Raw genomic sequence first — 16,461 nt, 5'->3', positions numbered from 1 at the left:
ACATTCACGTGTCACCCGTCCGAGATGTTTTCTCTAACGTACTCCCTTCCACACTCCAAGCTGGGTCAGCCACCTTGCCGTCGGGCACCCGCGGCTTCCTGTGCTTACCTTCATTCGTTTGCGCGGGATTCCTGGCCCCGACCTGGCGAGCTTGCAACTGCGCGGCCTTTCCAAACTACAGCTGTCCCCCAGGTGTCGCCCACCTTCCGTGGCCTCCGTTTCTCAGCTCCTGACACACAACTGGGGCGCTAAGCGCGCAGAGAAGGTAACTACCCCACTCTGCACCTGCCGGTCCCAGGGAGCAGCCTAGCTATTATGCACGGAGATTCTCCTGGCCTTTGCTTTTCAACACGCGCCCCGAAAACCTCTTCCGAGGTGGCTCTCTTCCCCCAGCACCCTGCCCTCCTGCATCTCCCTACGTTCCACGTGCTTCCCTACCCTTCCTCTCCCGGGCCTTCGCCCTTTCATTTCTATCCATCCAACTGGTAGCCGCTCCGGCCCAGGCCCTCAGAAGCCAACTGCTGGGTTTAAACCAGACCTGGAAGCAAAAAACACGTCCACCAACTCTATCTGCTACGTGGGGGATGAGGGCCCATAAGTCATTCCTTCTTTACCCCTAACAGCATCACCTTCGGCGAGCCCCCTGACGTTCTTTTTGACGTTCCTTCCCATCATGCAATAGAACACGATACATCTCGTCAGGGGGTTTTGTTCTCTGATTTTGTTTCTTTGGGGAGCAGAGGAGGGGGCTGGAGGCAAAACTCTGCATCAACCCTGGAGGAGTGCGGCCGGTTCGCTTAATAAATCATGGCTTTCTCCTCCACGCGAGAAGTGATGATCCGGATAACTGTGAACGCTGGGCCCCGCTGAATAATATTGCTGCCCTTTGAAGGTACAGGAAGGAGTCTGTTCCCAGAGGCCGGTGGCCATGTCATACTCCAAAATAATGTGCCTTGCTGCCGGAGGTGCGACAGACCAGGAGAGGCGGGTCAAGCCAGGCTGCGTGACTGTAGACAAACGGCCTTTCTCTGAGCCTTAGTTTGCTCCTTAGTAAAACGGACGCCGCACCTGCTTCCACTACTTTGCAAGGCTCTACTGCGAAACAAGCGGATAAAAACCAACACGAAATCACTTTAACAACAACGGCAATGAAGCAAAACTCGCAGTAGTGAGAGCCTCCGAGGCCACCTGTAATGGCTCATGGGCACTTTCCCAAACTAAGCCCTTTGTTCTCCAATGCTCTGCTAATCTTCACAAGGATGTCATGTGAACTATTATTTGCATCATTTTGCAGATGAGTACCTGGCGGCTTGAAGGGGCTAAGCAACTCGTTCAAGGCCGCAGTCAAGACTGGAGGCCGAGTGATAAACCAATTCCTACCCTGCCTAGCATGGCGTACTTCACAATCGTACTCACTGAGCCTCGGGTGCGCCCGTCGAGCTCGCTGCTCGGCCCTGGCAGGGACCACAGCACACTCTTGGGTTCTGCCCGTGAGGAGCCCGCCCAGTGGGGAGGGGTGCGGGCACACAGCCGGCAGCCGCGCCACCCTGCACCCCAGGGGGAGCCTGTCGGTGCACAAGTGGGTGGTTTCTTAATCCGAGTTCCTGTCCGGAACACGATGATCACGACCGTGGAGAGTGAGATGAACACAGAGACCGGGAGATCTGTCTGCCACGGGGACGGGGGACCCAGATGTAGGCAGGTGCAGGGACGGATCAGAAGCTGGGCAGTGAGATGACCCAGAAACGCCTGGAGTAGGAGCCGGGTACCCAGAGCAGGGCTGCTGGCCAGCTGGGAGCAGGGTGCAGGGCAGGGGAGCCACGGTGCCTGGGCCGGCTCCAGGGTAGAGGAGTTGAGCGGCCCCTTCCTGAGGCAGCCGTGTCCCCCCTCTCGCGGCCCAGGGCCTGAGGAAGCCGGCCCGGCCTGGCGGGCTGGCAGGAAGGGCACTGTACCCGGCAGGAAGTACACACGCTTGTCCTGGGAGGGCTGTCCTCCCATGCGTCCCCTCCCCCTCTGACAGGGCTTCAGCTGGGGGCGGTTTCTCGGACCGAGTGGATTTCTGAATTCGGAGGCCAGGCGCTGGTCTGGCAGCTTCGGGGAGACGTTATGATTACCGACAGCGAATGGATGGATGTGGACGACGAGGCCAGCAGCGGGCTAAGCAGCCTGTGCGCATGATTTCATTCGGTCTGCGCAGCAGTCCTCTGGTGGCCGGGGGCAGGCTGACCCCCATTTCGAAGATGTGGAAACTGACGCTCTGAAAGCGTTAGGTCGTTTGCCCAAGGCCGCAGGTTAGGCGAGGGGCAGAGGTGCAATTCAAAGTCAGGGTCGCCTCGTACACAGACCCGTCTCCTCGCCTTCTGGCCCGGCTGGGCTCTAGAAGGTGGTCTCCCCACCTCACACCCCACAGATGTGTAAGTTGGGGGGGCGCTGGGGCGGCTCACTGGCCTGCACCTCTGCTCTGGGCTCCCTAACATCATCAGTGGCGCCCAGCTCTGCAGCGGCTTCAGCTTCTGGTTCCCAGCACCGAGTGCAGTCTGTTCTCCGAGCCCAGAGAAATGAAGACGTGGGAACTTCTCACCCGAGACAAACACCCCAAACACGGCTGGCCGTCACTCCCGCGAGAACCGGGCCGCTCCCTCCCATCCGCCGCGAGCCCCAGTCTGTTGGTTTTCCAACAACGCAGGTCTGGCTACGCCTCTTTCTAGAAGCAGGTAAAGAAACCTCGGTCGTACCTCACTATGAAAAACTGAAGGTTGCTCAGAACCCCCAAACCGCAACCTTGCCATTTTCCTCTCTTACAACCCGCTTCCTCCAAGCACATGAAGGGGGGGGGGTGCCCTGCTTCCGTCTCGGGGTTCCTCCATGAGGTCCCCTGGGCGCTGGCTCTCTCCACCCTCACTGCCACTGTCACCAGATCCCACCGTCTTCCAGCTTGAAGACTGTCTGTTCTCTGGGCCTTTCCCCCATGCCCCCTCCTCTCCTGTTCTGTTGAGCCCAGCTCCCAGGCAGGAAGATGGGTGGTGTGGCCACAGAGCACCAGTGGGAAGACTGAGGCTCGGACATGGAAGTCACCTGCCCCAGGCTCAGAGATGACAAACGGTGGCCCCCACACTCTGCCCCGGAGCCCGTGTTCTCCTGGCCCCCGCCGCCTCCTCCAGCCCCAGGCCTTCCCGGAGGTGTCCCCTCGGCCTTCCTCGCTGGGGAACCTGAATTTGCCTTCAGAGCAGGGAGACAGACGCTGGAGGCCTAGCAGCCTCCTCTGGGCCTCCCGGCTTCTCTGTACTGCCCAGAATCGCGCTCAGATCTAGGAGGGATTGTGAAATAAGACGCCTGTGTCTGTTTTCCAGGCAATCGCGGCCTAATTAGGGAGGCACAACTATGTACTTTTGAACAACAGTTTGTGGACGAGGGGAGAGAAGGAGGGTGCGGGGTGGGGCGGGGAGAAAGAAAAAGGGAAGGAAGTGAAGAAAGCAAAGTTGTGCTGACCACGGAAACCTTGAGCCAGAGGACAGGGCTGGCGTCACTCAGAGTCTGTCCATGCTGAATATGACCTGGAGTGCCACCATTAACCGTCCTATTTATAGCCCTTTGAAATATGGCTTGGTGAAGTAGGGGGGGAGGGGGGGCTTTGTTCTTTTGGCCTCTTATCTGATTCTTCAGAACAAAGGGAAGGGAAGGGAGGTGGGGGGCAGGTTGGCAGGGGTGTGTGAGTGCGGGCGGTCAGACCAGACACACTGGACCCAGGAAACGTCTGCCACGTGGGTGTGTCACAGCAGGATCTGGTGACGCGAGATGGGGGGGGGGTGTAACAGCCCCCCCCCAACCCCCGCTCGACTCAACCTGGGGGACCTTAGGCCCAACGGCCAACTTTAATGAACCTCAGCTTTCCCAACTGTCAAAAGACTGATAACAATAATGACCACAGAGCCCTGGTTAGAACATTAAATGAGCCCGAAATGGCCAGAACGCGGTATTTCCTGAGCAGAAACTCCGGAGGGATAAAAGGGCAGACGGCCGCCAGAATTCACAAAACGCAAGCCAGCCTTGCTCAGAGGGAGGTCTACAGGAGCCCGTGGGCAGGGGTGGTCTGGGAGGCTGTGGTGTAAGCACTGTGCCAACAGAGCAGCAGAGAGGGCTTGGTGCAGGGGGTCACGTAGGAGACCCGGCCGCTGGGGTCCCTGGCTGCTGGCCTGGGGAGGACAAGGGAGGCTCGCTCTCTAGGACACCCCGAGCTTCCCAAGTCGGGCAGAAACCCAGCGGTAAAGGCAGGACTTGGCAGCTGTGAACTGCGGGCTGGCTTCTCGCCCCGGCTTTGCCCGCTAACGGGCTGAGGAATCACACAGGTTGGCCCTCTGTCTGCTTAGCTGTGAAGTAGGGGGCAGGGAATATCTAAAATGTCATGTCAAAGTCTTAGGTGCCTCCAGGGTCCTGTGCCACCCCCAAGCTTCATAAGCCCAGACGACTTCTCAGCCTTAAATTCGGACAGCCCCAGAGCTGCACCCTATCACCTCCTCCAGGAAGCCCTCCACGGCTGGAAGGTCTGTGTGGCAAAGAGCTTCCTAATCCACAGAGGTGACCAGAGAGCAAAGGGTCACTGTGTGGGGCACGGATCTCGCCTATCGGTAGCGGTGTTCAAGCAGACGCAGAACCACCACAGGGGAGGGTGGAAGGGAGGAAACAATTCCCGGGACACCGTGCAAGGGGTTTCTACACTTGAACAAGGATCATGGCGACCAAAGCAAGCACTTCGAGTGGGCACTCTGCCGGGCACCGTTCTAAACACTAAGTACCAACTCATTTAGTGCTCGTTTAGTACCTACTGGGAGGTGGGTACTAGTACCCATATTTTATTGATGAGGAATGGAGGCACAGAGAGGTTAGGCAACTCGCTCAAGGTCACACAGCTAAGACGCGGCAGAGCCAGTACCTTTATTGAGCGAATCAATGAATGACTCAGTAGATGAATAATTGAAATCTTGGAATAGGGGAAGGTTAAACAAGGGCACTGCTAAGCCTCTTTGCAAATGCTGGGATTTTACAATTCTTTCTTGTTTCATGCTCTATAAACGTGCAACGTCTGTAATGTGTTATCATTCAATCTACTCAAACACACCTTCCTCCCCCCCCACCCCCACCCCCACCCCCCCCCCCCCCCCCCCCCGGCTCCGGAACCCGTCACAGCTTCTGACACTGTGGCTCCTGCTCAGAGAAAAGGAGAAACCTCCTTTACTTCACCCCAGGGCAGATTCCCAACGATGCGGAGATATTCTGCTCTTCAAAGCTGTGTCCGGGGCCAGTAAATTTTTTCACCTTGTTCGGACGTTTGGCCTAGTAGAGACATCAGTTTAATTTCTATGATCCTGGAGTTCACAGATCGTTTTTGCTTAGTTCAGTTTGTTCCCTGTCATAGGTAGAGACAGAAAAACTAGCAGGAGACAGAAAAACTACGTCGGAACCAATTCTTCAAACCACTCTGAAAGGCGTGATTTTCATTGGAAATTTCTGGTAGGTGGGGGAGCATGACCTCACTGGCTTCTAATCTCCCTTTTTCATTTTACTTTCCTTTTTTTTGCCAGAAGACTGAGGTCTCAAATCTAAGATTTTGCTTTAGCAACAACCAGGAATACCCCCCACAAGGACATTCTTGTTTGTGGCCGCTCGTACGTTTCCCAAGCAAAGGTCTTTATTCATCAGACTCTCCACCAGGTGGTAGGATTAACGGTGTTTTCGAGGCAGGAGAACAACAGCAGACCTTTCTCTCCATTGTGAAGATGTTATTAAAAGGGAATTTTCCAGTGTTGCAACAGCAACTTCTACTAATCATTTTACTTGGAGCAGGTCGCTCAAAGACACCTGCCTGGGGAGCTGGGTGGGTCTGCATGCCTGGTGACAAGCTTCATATTAAGCCTTCCTGCTGCTCACAGCCCTGTCTCCGACCCCCGCGGGCTCCCAGACCTTCCTCAATCCCCAGGCACCATGGGGATCTCAGAATTCAATGTATGAGTACAACCCAAAGGAAGGGTGCTTGCCATCAGCAACACAGGGTCCGACACGGAGGCAGAAAAATCCGGCAAGTCTGTCAAGGTTAGCTCAATAAACCCATCCAACCAGCACCAAATGGTGAAGCAGGGAAAAAGCCTTGGAGCCCCACCCGTTGGGACACAGCGTGCAGAGGACAATCAGGACCGCCCTCCCGCCAAAGAAGAGGCTACAGAACCTGGGTCCCTTTGCCGTGGCCATTGGGTGGGATGGCACGCAGCTTGGGTGGGCTTGGGGACAGATGTCCGTGCGATGTGTTCGATATCTGCACCTCTGAGGGAGTCTATTTCTACCCTTGCCGGCCCCCCGATGTAGAGACACCAGATGATCCTGGGAATTACACAACATGAGGCCTGAGATCTTGGGCTTCGGGCAGAAACGGAGCAGTTAGGAATTGCCACTTTTCTAGCTGTGGGACTTTGGGCAAGCGGCTTCACTTTGCTGAGCCTCAGTTTCCACATCTGTAAAATGGGAGTAGGGGGGAAATACAAGCAGTGACTTTACGGGGCTGCTTTATAAAGACTAGGAAAGCAGTATCAAAGGTCAAGTCGCTGATGACAAGTTTGCATCCTGACCCCGCCAACGTGGAGGAGCTGATGGCAGACCCTGGGCACGTGGGAGCCCGAGGGATCTGCCTTTGCTCACATGCCCTTGTGTCGACCAGGCCACCCGACTCATCTGAACCATTCAAGGTGGGAGGGGCGGGGGTGGAGGCTGTGAGCGATGGGCTGAGTTAGATGAGTGAGGGGGCAGCCAGGCCACTGTCTGGTGCTGTTGTGTGTCGGAGGCGTGGGCTTATGCCTTCCCAGGAGCGACCCACTTTGCACGTCGGTAACTGCGGGCACATGGGAGATCCGCCTGCAGAGACCGGGTGACCTTGGGTAAGTCACTTCCTCTGCAACCTGGGCAGGACCCTAATCCCAGGGTAGCAGCTAGAGGAGCTGCAATGGAGTGCAAATAAGGTCAGGGCTGCAGATGCCAATGGCTGTGAACGCAGAGGTCAGGGGTTTCAAGAGGTATTTCAGCTCCCACACCGCTAGCAGCTCTCTTAGCCCGTTACCGCAATAGCACAATAAAGAAAGGGAGGGGGAACGAGGCCCCGCATCACTGGGCCAAGCGATTCGAGGGATTTATTTTGGGCTCCAGTCTAGTCTTCCAAGGAAAGAGGTTTTCTTTTCTTCTTTCCTTTTCTTTTCTTTCCACTGAGCCTTTTATTTCTGAAAAGGTAAATGCCCAATTAGATGGATTTTCGTCTTTCATGTGGAGTTGTTGTAGGCTTTTTGAGCATGAAACAATATTTTGGAGTCATTCCACCCTCTCAGTTAGAGAAGAAGCTGGGTTTGCTTTGGGTTTTTTTTTCGTGTTTTTTTTTTTTTTTTTTTTTCGGTTGGGTTTTTCTCAACAGCCCTCTGCTAAGTAAATATTCATGAAGGGAATTTTTAGCCACTCTGGTCTGTTAGTTCAATGTGGACTCAAACGGATTTTTTTTTTTTAATGTAGCAAAATCTATCACAATGATATCCATTTGGGTTTGATTTCTTTTTTGAAGGTCGCTGGTGGAATTAAAAAAAAAAAAGATTTTTTTTTTTTTTTTTTGCATACCCAAATGCGGACCTACCAAAAGTCATTAGCCATCTCTTTTTTAATTCCACCAAATAATTTGGAACGAATGTCCTTTCCTGCTCACCTCTGAATGACTGAGGCTGTTTAACTTGTTATTTTTTATTCTCTTAAGGGCTCCAGAATCAGACTTGGTTACAGAACTTCTAAATATTTTACAGGAGAAAGAAATACGTACACACATACACATACGCAAAGTCAGAAGAACATCCCCGGATGTTTTTGGAAGGAAAAAACTTTTAAGATAAAAACATGCAAACAGTATTATCTGAATATCACATAGGCTAAAAGGACAGGAGGAATCACCACCAACCCCAAAACCACACGTCTGAACCTTGACCCTTGTGCACAAAAGCTAACGTTTGTTGGGTGACTCTTTGATTTTTCACATCAACTCTACGGAGCATCATCCCCACGACAGAAGAGGAAACGGAGACCCAGACAAGGTAAGTAACATGATCCTTGAGAAATAACTGATAAGCCTCAGACCAAAACCTTAATTCTGAGGCTACTCTGCTTCTTTCAAAGATGCTAGGGAAGTCCCAAAGGTCTTCATAATAATATCTTGCACTTTAAAAAAAAAAAAAAAAAGTTTATTTATTCTTGAGAGAGAGAGAAAGAGAACAGGAAACAGAGAGAAGGAGACACAGGATCTGAAGCGGGGTCTGGGACACGGGGCTTGAACTCACGAACCTTGGGATCGTGATAAGCCAAAGTCGGGTGCTTAACCCACTAAGCCACCCAGGTGCCCCAATAGTATCTTACACTTGATTCTTTTATCTTACTACGGGAATAGAGAACAAGGGTTAAAAGTCCAGCTTGCCCCAGAGGTAGGGCCTGGAGTAAGGGAGTTCCCCTCCTGCCTCCGGCTTCTGTCCTTTGGGAATCCTGTGACCACCCCCGCCCCCGGCTGCTGCAGAATCAAATGAGAAGGCAGGTGAGTGCAAGATCACCCTCCAGGGCGGTCCTGCTCCTGAGAGGCCCCAGTAAGGAACTCTCTGGCCTCTGGCTGCTGGCTGGGCTCAGCTCCTGGTGCCCCAAGGATTGTGGAAGGCAGGCAGGACTCAGCAAGATGGCAGCGTTATCTCCCAGGCTCTTCCCTGCCAGGTTGAGGAGACAGGCTTTCTTCAGAGGCTTCTAGCAGCTCCTATGCCACGCTCCCAGTGCCCCTCACCCATCCCTCCGTCTGCCTCTTGGGGGGCGAGGGGGGTGGGTAGGAGACGGTGGGGGGGTGGTAACTGGGCTCAGGTAAACCCGCCACTCAGTTTATGAGTGCGTGTTTGCTACTGGGATCCAGAATGCTTCTCTGTTCAAAATACCTGCCGCTGTACTGGGCACACCCTAAGTGCTTACTAAAAAGCAGATGTGACTCTATTTATTATCAATAAGGCAAGTTCAAGGCTTCCTGCTGGGGGCACCTCCCAATTGTCCCACGCAGGGTGGGAATTCTAGACGGCCATCTACCAGTTGAGGAAACGGGAGACTCCAAGAGGTTCGGTGATGGACCTAAGTCCTCGGCCAGAACTGATAGTATGGGATAAGGCCCAGGAGCTAGGAGTCCTGAGTCCTAGGCCAGGGGTTGCCCTGCCTGGATCCACTTGACTCTGTAAGAAATATCCTGACACCAAAGTCCTGTCTCCAACACTCGTCCCAGCGTTAACCCCGACAGACCGAGTCCACTCGCGCGTGTGTTCAACTTTGACACAGGTCGCACCTGTTGCTGAGCCTGTCAGGCCACCCGGGAAGGGCTCAGGGCACGGCACACCCCCACCCGTGCACTTCCCCACCGCCCTCCCCCCACCCCACCCCATATTCCAGCTCCTGGTAATTCCCCGTGTCAAGCCCTAGGGATAAAAAAACTTTCAAAGTTTTTTTTTTTTATTATTTTCACAACCCACAGGAATGAGAAAAGCACGCTGTTCCTGTAACCTCATCGTCTGGCCTTGCTTCTTCCAATGGGGGCTATTAACAAACCGTTTAACATCAACACCAGCCTTGTACGTCAAGTGTTTTTCCATGAGCTTTCCAGAACTTTCCGCCTTCAGTCAACTCCTTTATTTCCCAAGTGCTCTGTTTGAATTCGGTGCCTCCAGAAAGCAGCACCTCCTGTGCTCACCCGCCCGCACAGGCTCTTAGCTGGGGCATCAGGCACTCTTCCATGCAGGATCTTTAATCCTCACCGTGCGTCCTGAGATAACCCACCTGCACTTGAACCCTAGCCCCCGAGGTGCAGGGCCTGCCTGAGCTCACACAATTAGATGTGGTCATGTGCCTGAAAACCTGGGCACTGTCCCCCACCTGCCTGCCATGCCTTTTAAAACCCCCTCTCTCGACGCAGCCATGTAATTCTGACATCAAGTTTAAGGACAAGGATGAAAAATAAAGCACAGAATTGTATTTTCTTGAAGCGAAAGCAAAGCAACTACTTTCTATTTGACAGACCATCACTGCAGTGCCCGTAACCCTTGGAAGATCTCAATTCAGGGACCTGCATTCTGGCTGAACGGCAATGATGAATCCCACCCAGGCAAACCAGAAATCGACACGTACTGCAGGAGTGGGGCCAAATCACCGAAGCCCTGAAATCCCAGCTCCCTCACCTCTGCAGAACCACGCAGAACAGACCTACATCTGGCCTGTTATTTTATTTTACTTCACTTTTCTTGGGCTCACTAGGCGCACACCATGTTAATTAGATACCAGTTCTAGGCAGGCAAGAAACTACCTTCGCTCTCCTGCGGTGTGACTTCCCTAGTTATTCGGGCTTTGGCTCCTCAGTGAATTCTTCCCTGTGGGTCCCGCAAGGCACAGGAATCCACTCCCTTCTCTGTCCCAACCCTCCCTCGGCACATGCGTGCTCCCGCCCCGTGCAAACCATACTGCCACAAACTCTTCAAGTGCACCCGTGCGCCTCCCCGCCACGCAGTGACCTCTGGGGGATGGTAACAAGGGTCGATCAGAGTTCTTACAACTCTCTATTTCCAGCATCTTGCATGGTGAGTAGAACACAGTTAAGTTCCTAATAAATGTTGGATCAACGGAAATCAAAACAATCCACCCAACAAGACCCAAGAAACAGTCAAACCTCAGGCTTCCCAAGGAATGTTGGGTTTCCAAGAGGGAAACAAGGACTTCAGTGCAGGGAAAAGAATGGGGGTAGGGGGAAGGGAAAACACAGGGCACTCACCTATTTGGAGTTTATGAGACCAACTGGTGTTCTAGATCAGCTCTGTCACTCAGGGTCCCCTGATTTCCCCTCTGGGCTTCAGTATTCTTGAATTAATACGAAAATATTGAACAAAATGACTTCTATGAACATCTTCAGCTCGAGTGGGAACCCTATTGGTCCTGGTGAAGTCACCAAGGTCCCTGTTTGCAATACACATCATCGGGGCTCCCCCAAAATGCCACCTCGGCTCTGCCCAGTTTCAGACCCCGGAGTCTGAAACTTCTGGGGCGTCTCTCAATGTCCGGTGCTGAGAATTGCTGACGAATGACTTCACCAAGCGGGCGTGGGCTCTGGGAGTCTGGAGCACTCACAGTGAGTAAGGAGGCGTCATTGCACGGGGTGGCCCTGTTGTCTGTGATGCCAGGAATGCCCGGAAAGTTCTGAGGACGGTGCTGGAGCAAAAAACAAGCAGGGCACAGGCTGTCTTCATGAAGAAAGCCTTTAAGGGCCCCAAGGCCATGTCAGCAGAACTCCAAGCCTCTCATTTTGCAGAGAGTGAAACTGAGACCAGAGCCTGGAACAGACGGGTGCCAAATTACAAAGCAATTGCGCACTGGCTCTGGGACTTCCTCTGGGGCCCAAGGTTGGGCTCCTGTGCCCAAATTAGAGAAGAGCGCTCTCAGAGCCTTGGGTCTGCAAGGGGGGAGCGAAGGTTACACGTGTGGTCCACAACTTAACAAAGGGCATGTGAGCCTTATTCTAGAATTCTCTGTAACCAGGCCAGCTCTTCCACGGGAGGGTGGTGCTTGTCCTTTGTGTATACAGGATTTATTGGGAAGCAGGATAAGGAGATCACTGGTGGATTTGTTTTACTTTACTTTGGTTGCTTTTCATGGCGTAGGAGGGAGCCTGGGGAGAGGGTTAAGGTCTAGATCCCATAAGGCAAAGCCCTGTCCAAATATAACTCCTCTGAGTCAGCAGCTTGCCACACACAGCAAGGGACTCAAGCTAGGTGAGCTGACCAAGAGGTTCAAAGGCACCCCTTCCTGGGGGCGGAAGGTGCTGCTGAGAACTTGCCCCCAGGAGATATCCTGGCCTAGGGGTTGCTTGGTGCAGAGGGGAGACAGAGCCCCTCACATCCCTGAGGCTCCAGGATCTGCAAGGACCCCTCGCTGCCAGGCCCAAAGACGGACCCACCCCACCATACCTAGGGGACCAAAGGCTCCAGACAGCCGATTCTGTGGAAGTCCCTGACGTCAGAGGGTTGCTGGTATGTCCAGCTGGGGGAATGCCTAGCCTGCCCCCGGAAAGGGAACACAGGCCTGAGGTCAGCAAGCGGGCTACTCAGAGCCACACTGAGCAGAATCCACACCCCCTAAGAAAAAAAAAAAAAAAAAAAAACCCTCTGCCATTTCTTCTGGCAACACTTCCTGTTTTCTCCGTCAGCCAAGGGCTCAAGAGGCCTCCGCAGGCCTGCCCACCCAGTGAGGTGAGGGGAAGATCCTGCTCCGGCCCAGGCCCTCGCCTTGCCCCGGTGGTAAAGCCTGGACTGGCAAAATGCAGGGACAGTACATTGCCAGGCTTGTGGAGGTGTTCAAAGGCAGAGGAAGGGGCCCCCTACTCATTCTGTTATTTATTTGTTCAGCAAAACTAAATATTTTGGAAGATGGGATTCCTCTCCCCAGACTTTGAGTCACCGTATGTGGATATGCATATGTAGTGTGAACGCGTGAATGCGTATATCCACACGTGCACACGTATTCGCACAATTTTATGTAACTCTGTACAACACATTTGTAAAGTAATAGTGATGACCCCATTTTACAGATATGAAAACTGAGATTCTGGGAGCTCCAAGTCTCAGGCTCGAAGGTCAGAGACGGAGATGATGAAAGACCTGGGATCTACGGGGAGGGTGGGAGTGTGCTGGAATGGTGAACTCTGGTCGATCTTTCCAGCCAACTGCGGGATTTTAGAACACAGTCAGGCCATGGCTTTGGGGTAGGAAGAAGAGGTGCGGGAAGGTACCTCCAAGGAGCCCAGGCAAGGTGCCCTCACTGGCGCCCCTTCCCCACCTCGGCCACAAGCAGCAGTCTCCGTAGCAGCCTGCAGGGGGCAGTGCGCCTTGCCTTTTGCGAACCGCCTGGGCGCCCTTACGCAGCTCCAGGGAAGGAACACCAGGCGGCTCCGCCCTCAGCTTCTAAACAGCCCAGTTTTGAACCCCGCGCGTAGTAGGTGCTCAAGGCACGCCTAGAGGCCGAAAGGCCTTGGTTAGGGGGATGAACGTAAATTCGGTGGTAGAAATGGGGAGGAGAAGGCGAGAAGGGGACATTCCGGCCCCTGCCAGCGCATTTCCACCTAGAGGCCTTTTCAAACAGCCTCGGTCCCTACTGTGTGTCAGGCGCGGTGGCTACCGCTCCTGGACAACCTCGTTCTCTGCTTATCTCCTTCTCCCCCCACTCCTCCACCCCTCCCCCTCCCCCCGGCCAAACACACACGCTCAGCCTTAGCGGCGGTGGGCGCTCGCTGTCTCCCTAGGGGACATCTCGGCCCAAATCCGCGTGGCGAGGGGACCCGCGAGGGTGGTGAGCCAGAAGGAGCCAGGAGTCCCTAGAGGTGGGGCACATGAGAGCCAGGCGGATGCCTGATGCGGCCCCTCGGTAAAGTGGTCGCTGCCCTCAGGGACGAAGCCGGTTCCCTCTACGGGACACACAGAGCCCGTGAGACGCAGTGACCCGCCCAGCCCCCACCACTCGCGCACTTCTGGGCGCGCACGTGTCCGCCCGCCGAGCGCCCCCACCGAGCCCTGAGAGTGGCAGGCGCCGGCCGAGACCTTCGGGTAGCAGGCTGGAAGGACTCCGGGCTCCAGCCGCCGATCGGAACCCAGACGCTGCAGACGCCCGCCCCCAGAGACCGGGCCGCGGGGCACGTTGAAGGCAGCCCGGGCGCAGCCTCAACCCCCATCTCAAGTTCAGCCGCGCTTCCTCCCGCAAGGTCACGCTCAAACACACTCAGGCTCAGCGAAAAGGAGGAGCTCAAAGTTGCGCCACGGTCCGGATTCCGAATCTAGCCGTAGCCCCATCCGGGCGCTCGGCCCCAGGGTCACCGCTGCCCTGGCCCTGCGCTCTCCCAAACAGCGGCCCCTGCCCCGCGCAGGTCACACACCCACGAGACGCAGACAAGTTGCTAACTTTTGTCAGATTTTCTCGCTGCAGCTGCGGCGCCTAACGGGGTTGGGGCGGACTCCGGAGTTTCGAGTTGCCACCCGCACCACCCCCGCCACGCTCCCCTGCGCCCACCCAATACCTCCCTGCCCACCACGCCACGTCCAGCTGCCGCGTCCCGGGCGCCGACTTCTCGGTCGTCTCCGGAGTAACGTGGGCCGGCGGCGTCCCCGGGGGCGACGGCCAACTCCCGGATGTGCTCCTGCTCGCAGCGGATTTGGACGCTCGATCCGTACACTGTCCCGCCGCAGCTCGATCGGATCACCGGCGGCCTCCGCGGGCCCCGCGCCCCTCGCTCCACTCGAAAGCCCCGGAGCCAGCCACCCCGAGGGGACTCATCCCACCGGCGGCCCCGCTGGCCGCTTCGCCCTCTGGCGGCCCGGACCAGGGAGATTCCAGCCTGGCGCCGGTGCAATGTCACTGGGGCCACCCCGGGGACCGCTGCCCCAGACCTGGCGCAGGCTCCCCGCTGAGGTCCCAGCAGCTCTTCCAATAACGGCAAAAGATCCCGGAGCCCCGGCCTCCTCCCGGACCTCCTCCCTCTCCCGAAGACCCCGGTGTCGCCGTGGCTAAGGAAGGGGGGTCTCCCTACGCGTGTCTTCCCCTGGGCGCCCGGGGTCTACAGTCCCACTTCCACTGTCAAGCCCTCCTAGACCCCTCCCGACCACTTCTGTTCCCGGCTCTGGGCAACCGCCCCTCCACTTGGAGAACACACTCGAAACTGCCCCAACTCCGGCGGACGCAGCCCCCCGCTCACCCCGGCCGCGCTGGGCTCGGCGCGCTCACTCACCGCAGCCGGAGACACGCTGGAGTTTCCGCGGCTTTGGAGATGAGGGGCTCCGCGGAGACTAAAGGGGGGGTTGTCCCGAGCACTGGCCCCCTTCCCGGCTCACATCGCGCCGTCCTCCTCTCCCTCCTCCTCCTCGCCCTCCCTGTCCTCCTCTTCCTCCTCCCTCTGGTCTTTGTCTTTGCAAAGTGTCGAAACTGTCTGGCATAGTGGAGCTCCGCCGGCGGAGGCTGGAGCCGGGGAAGCGGGGAGGCGGGGAGAGGATGGGAGCGGTCTCGGGAACACCTTCCCCCGGGTGTAACGGGAGGGGCCGGCGGGCGGCCGGGGAGGGGCCGCTTCCCTGGCCGGCCGGGGCCGGGAGCGGGGCGCGCCGGAGCGGGGCGGGCGCCTGGGCTGCGCGCGGCCCTCCCCTTCCTCCGCCCAGTGCCCGCCCCCCGGGCCCGCTCCCCCCCCCCCCGCCCCTCCCGCGCCCCCTCCGCCCGCTCTCGGCTCGGCTTTCGGCTCGCTCGGGGCTTCCTGCGAGCTCCGGAGCCACGTGGGCCGCAGCCGGCTCGGCGGAGGCCAGGCTGGGGAGACGCCAGAGGCGGCGCGGGGACCGGATCGCCGCCCCGGGAGGGCTCTGCGGGGACAGCTCCGCGACACTCCGCGCCGCCGCCGCCGCCGCCGCCGCCCACGGGCTGGAAAGACTAGGGAAGAATCGCCCGGAGACCCGTGGGGTCAACCCCGGGGAGGAGGCGACGGGCGCCCACCCAGAGGACGTGGCGGTGTCCTGAAGAGCCCAAGTCGGCCGCACCGTAGCACAGAAGGGGCCGGCCGACACCCTGTTGGTGACCGGGCAAAGCCATGGACTTCCTTTAAGGGCGCGGGACTCGAGGTGGGATTGAGGGAGGGGGAGGGGAGGAGCGCGGCGGGGCTGGGGCCCTGGTAAGGCCCGAGCCTGGACCCCGTTCCGAGCCGCAGAGCGGCCACCGCGGCGCGGTCCCCGCCCTGGCTCGCCTGCCCGCCGCAGTTTTTTCCTCCCAGATGCGGAGGCTGCACCGCGGTCCAGGGCAGGGTGAGCGCCAGGCAGCGGGACGCCAGGCAGGGGCAGGTCCCACGGCGACCTGGGACTGGGGCTTCTGGGACCGGACCCCCTGTGGGACTCAGGTTTGTGGGGCTTTTGCCGTTTCTCCTTTATAGGGAAGTGAGGGCAGTGGAGACTTCTTGCTCAGTGACGGACTTGACAGTCTTAGAGGCTAAATGCTGGACGTCAGGTTTAAGAGGCATTAAAAAACGTGTGATTGCACAGCTTTTATCCCCTTACGGGGATTTTACCTCTTTTGTAACTTCTCTGAGCAATGCTCAGAGGACAGAGGCACAGCGTGGCCTAAGGGGCCCTTCATTCTTCTGGCTTCCATTTCTTCCCTTGGAGAGGTCAGCCTTTTGCAGTGGAGATAGCTCCCTAGCGCGTCATTCATCAGAGTGTGTGCTTCAGACCAGGGGCTGGATGGGACTTAATGCTTCCAGTCTTGTCTTGCACCTACTGGATGTGTGATCTTAGGCTGGTTACAGAATCTAAGCTTAGGTAGCCCTGTGCCTCAGTTTCCTCTTCTGTGAAAACGGGACTGATTGCTGTCTAT

At 56.5% G+C, this 16,461-nt stretch overlaps 1 protein-coding gene across 3 annotated transcripts in view; it reads right to left on the bottom strand.

Moving 5' to 3' along the window:
• Nucleotides 1-15,206, bottom strand: part of ST3GAL1 (ST3 beta-galactoside alpha-2,3-sialyltransferase 1) — a 94,424-nt gene extending 79,218 nt beyond the window's left edge. The window contains exon 1 of one of the 3 annotated variants that reach the window (XM_045453590.1): nucleotides 14,846-15,206. The gene's annotated coding sequence lies outside the window, so the exon portion shown is untranslated. Of the gene's footprint in view, nucleotides 1-10,849; nucleotides 11,381-14,845 lie in introns of those variants that run through there. The other 2 variants (XM_045453593.1, XM_045453591.1) reach the window with 2 other exon arrangements.
• Between the last annotated feature and the right edge of the window lie 1,255 nt (nucleotides 15,207-16,461).

This window comes from Leopardus geoffroyi, chromosome C3, assembly GCF_018350155.1.
Source record: "Leopardus geoffroyi isolate Oge1 chromosome C3, O.geoffroyi_Oge1_pat1.0, whole genome shotgun sequence".
NCBI lineage: Eukaryota > Metazoa > Chordata > Mammalia > Carnivora > Felidae > Leopardus > Leopardus geoffroyi.
This window is presented reverse-complemented; position numbering and strand designations above follow the sequence as displayed.